We start from the raw sequence: 4,276 nt of genomic DNA on the forward strand, positions 1-4,276 counted from the left end.
AAATTGCAAATCCCCCATGTCACGAACCAATATGTAAACTCCCACATTTCATTTCTCACCTCTAGCTAACATGTCCTCACACCCAATAAACTCCCACAATTACAAAGTGCTGCACTAAAATACACAATCTTCAAATAAACCCAAGCAATGGCATCCTTTTGGTTTAATGCACCCGAAATATGTTAACTAGAAGTCCTTCCTGGTAGAAGCAATGAAATCCCACAACAATCCTATAAAAATCCCAAAGCGATGTTAACTATAACCCTGAAAAGAAACCCTCTTGTAGGCATTACACTCACTGGGTCTTAGTCGTCATTTGGGTAAAATGATATGACAGTCGAACAAGGCTAATGGGATATCATCTATTTTTAAAAAAGAACACACCTGCTTTTAATTCAATTGCATTTATTAAAAGAGGCACAATGAGGTTCAACCTGAAAATGGGCAGATATACACAAGCATGACTGTAGAAATCCCAGAACTGGGTACTTTACAATTAGTGCACATGTATGGATTTAAAAAAAAAACAATACCAGCCAGGGAGTCGAACCCGGATATACCCAGTAAGCAAGAAGTCAGGTACGGACCAAGCTCACAGAGCAATTGTGAAGCAGGTACCCAGACTCAGCACAGCTTTCAAGGAAGTTAGGTGGGGAGCCAGAACCAGGCAATGAGTCAAATTGAGACCCAGGGCAAGCCCAGGGAGCAAGGGTGAAGGAGGGACCCGGAACCAGCGCAGGGAGCCAGATGGGTACCCAGACACAGCCCAGCAAGTAAGGAAGTTTGTTAGGGACCCAGAACAAGCCAGTGAGTCAAATGGGGAACCAGAGCAAGCTGGGGAGCGAAGGATTCTGATGTGGACCTAGGGTAAGTCCAGGGGAGTCAGATGGTGACCCAGAACCATCCCATGGAGCAAGGGGGGGCACAGGCACAGACCAGGGAGTTGGGGGGCACGTCGCATCCCAGGGAGGAAAACGGAGGTGTGCACACAACCCAGAGATTAAACAAGATGGTGGTGCAGACTCATCCCAGGGATCAAGCAAGTGTTGGGGCGGCCCTTGATTACCCTTGGGAGCAGAGGAGAGGGAAGACGCAGACCCAGCCCAGGACGCCAAGGGAGGGACACCGGCCCACGGAGCAAGAGAGTAAGAGAGGGGAGGGCACAAAACCATGTGAGGTAGCAAGGGGTGGCGGGGACTCAGCCACAACGCAGGAAGCAAGAGGGCCGGGGGGCCCCAGACAAGTACAGGCAGCAATGGAGTTCCCCTGAACCAACCCAGTTAGCATTTTATAATACAATAACTAAATGTTTTGAAAAATAAGATGAATTTTGCATTCTGTAAATAGTAACTAGACTTGCGTAGAAAAAGACAAGTCAGGTGCCTTCTGCTTCAGACAGTAGATCCCAATTGTGTTCGGCAGTGCTTTTCGGTATTCAACAGCAGAGTGTTCTCCAAAGCCCATTTCTGTTGCTTTAATGGATACATTCTGAAATGCAAAAAGGAATCATTCTGTAGAAATTGTTTGAAAAGAGCTGGAAAAAGATGCTTAACAAACATAACTTTGCTGAAGAAGTGCCTGGCACAGAGATGCCTGGATGAAAGGAAGTGCAGTAGACAATTAGCAGTGTACAAGCTTCAAATAAATATATTTAACATATGTGTTCTGAATGGCATTTATGTACCTTTTATTGCTTCTTGTCACTGACAATCCAATGTTAATCTTCCCTTTTCTGCCATTTTGCTACATTCACGTGCCAGCGTTTTTTTCAGCAGGTAGGGGCCGAGTTGCTCATCTGTCTTTTTGTGCCGACATCACAATCTCCCTTGGTTCACCATGTAGCCTGTAACGAGACGAATGTTCCTATGTGTATATAAGAAAAGAAAAATGATTAGATTTCTCAATCCTGAAAAACTATATCAAGATCTGGAAATTGTTCAGATTTCAATATTTAATAAAGCCACATCCACAATTATATGCTCTCTTTTTGGCGGTCTGTGTATCTTGTTTCCTTACTGCTTTTCTGCCTAACTGGTTATTTATTCACATAGTATCGTGCTTTGGTGAAACAGCTTTGTAAGCACAATACATACAATTGTAGATCTGTAGGCTTAGGCATATAGTCAATTGCAAACTTTACAAGGGTATCAACCCCAAGATGTCTTCACAGGAATGCCGGGGTAGAGGCGAGAGATGAGGCAGGAAAAGACTAAGATTTCACTGGCATATTGACTGAGAAGATAAAGCATTACATTTAATAGGGGTGTCAACCAACTTGCTTTTTACTCAAGGAGTGCTTACTTCTGATGCTGATGCCGGACCAGGATCAGGCACTCGGTGGTTCCGGTTCCCCTCTTTCTTCACTGAAGAGCCAGTTCCAGGCAGTGTCCGATGGCCAGCTTCCGATGCCAGTCCATTCTATCCCAGTACACCGAAATAGTAGCACAAACATTAATATTACACATGACCAGTGACCAAATTCCCTTCTGCCCCCAACTGCTTCAAGGCGTGACGAGTCAAGGGAAACAAAGGGAGGGTGGACAACAATCATACTAAGCCAGGTGACATTCGGATCGCGCTAGTGCGTGGGAAGGGGGCAGGGATAGTGCAGTACAAGATGATAGCAATAAGTAAGTGACGGCCAGCAAGTGGCAAGTGCATGGGTAAGTGCAGACATCAGGGGGCTGGTAGGGGGACTGTAGGGGTGTGGGGGTTGCTAGGTGGGCAGTGCAGGTGTGAGACGCTGGTGGGGGAGGGGCTGGGCCCGTGATCAGAGGGTCTCCAGGTAGCCAGTGCAGTTCAGGATACAGCCAGGAGGTCAGCAGAGGAGAGGAGAAGAAAAAGCAGAAGCAAAGAGAAAGGTTTTGAGGTGCTTCCGGAACAGAGATGATTCTCCTCAAGTTTAAGGGAGGCTGTTCCAGAGGGATGCATCAGCCGAGGAAAGAGATCTACCACCAACTCGTTGTTTTGAAAAGAGACTGACCCTGAGGGATTTGGAGGCGGATGAGCGAAGAGCACAAGAAGTAAGATATTTAGGAAGAGAGAGTTGAAGGTGTTGAGGCCCCAGAAGGCCTTGTGGACGATGCAGAGGGTTTTGAAGTTAATCCTTGCAGCCACTGGGAGCCAGTGCAGAGATTTCAGTCCTGGAGAGATACGATCCCTGGGCTTGAGGCCAAGGACAAGTCTTGCAGTACTGTTCTGGATAAATTGCAGGGGGTAGAGAGTAGAAGCAGGCAGATTTAGAAAGAGGCTGTTGCAATAGAGTCCAGCCTAGAGAGAGAGCTCTGGAAACAGTGAGCTTCTGTGGGGAAGCAGAGGAAAGGAAGAATACCCCTGAGGAGGTGCAGCTGGTAGTGTGACTTCTTAGAGACGTCAGAGATGTGAGGAGAGAAGTAGGGTGTGGCGTCGAATTTGATCCAGCGGTTTTCAGAAGCATAAAATTGCAGAAGTGGTGCCTGGCACACGGATGCCTGGATAAAAGGACGCACAGTAGACAATTAGCACTGTACAATCCCCAAATAAATATATTTAACATGTGTGTTACCTTCATGTCGCCCTAGGGACTCAAAGACTGCACACCCCTTACCTGGGTCGACAGCAGCAACAGGCCGAGGATCACAGGAGAGGCCGCAGCATCTCCTCCATCCAACGAGCTACCTGCAAGAAGTAGACACAGTTTCAGGCTTGGCTGAACCCCTTCCTAGAGAGTGCAGTCTGAGCCTAGCTGCACGCGCATAATGACGCAAAGGCACAGAATTGAAAGCAGAGCACCAAAAGTTTATAGTCAGGCAAGGCTGCAAACAGGAGCACAGCCGAACGTCTGAATTGGGTCTTACTCCCCCCCCTCCCCTTCTCAGAGCAGGATGTTACTACATCCGGAACTAATAGTTCGCCTGCAGCTCCAACACAGCCCCCCCTGCACCTCCCCCAGCTACCTGAGTCTACCGCATCAACCATACCCCTTCCAGGCGGGCTTCCTTTTGTTGTGCAAAAAGTAAAACACAGAGAGAGAACCAAATGAAATAACAGCGGATTTCCCACCTGTTACATTCGTCCGTGGTCGCAAGCTAGCACCCCATTTTGCTGCCCTTACACCCTGTGCCAGGCTTCCAAGAGGAGGGGGGGTCTGTTATTTACCTGCACAGCTGCGAGTAATGCAGCCATCATGGTAGGGATGGAGTGATGCCCTGAGTCTCGCGTGATGACATAGTAACCACATTCCAGGATACGCTGGGGTTGCACCGATGAATACATGACATTTACCAGGGCTTGTCTG

The 4,276-nt window shown here is 47.8% G+C and overlaps 1 long non-coding RNA gene across 2 annotated transcripts; it reads right to left on the reverse strand.

The window, feature by feature from the left end:
- Window positions 1-408: 408 nt before the first annotated feature.
- LOC138497405 (uncharacterized) lies at window positions 409-3,663 on the reverse strand. 2 transcript variants are annotated; one of them, XR_011278577.1, is made up of 4 exons: window positions 3,587-3,663; window positions 2,302-2,418; window positions 1,685-1,863; window positions 409-1,488 (listed from the first exon to the last, which is right to left on the reverse strand). It is a non-coding gene; the product is annotated as an uncharacterized lncRNA (long non-coding RNA). The 2 variants fall into 2 exon arrangements; XR_011278576.1 differs by lacking the exon at window positions 3,587-3,663 and having other exon boundaries at window positions 2,302-2,700.
- Between the last annotated feature and the right edge of the window lie 613 nt (window positions 3,664-4,276).

The sequence above is a fragment of the Ambystoma mexicanum genome, chromosome 5q (assembly GCF_040938575.1).
Source record: "Ambystoma mexicanum isolate Mex_15411 chromosome 5q, UKY_AmexF1_1, whole genome shotgun sequence".
NCBI lineage: Eukaryota > Metazoa > Chordata > Amphibia > Caudata > Ambystomatidae > Ambystoma > Ambystoma mexicanum.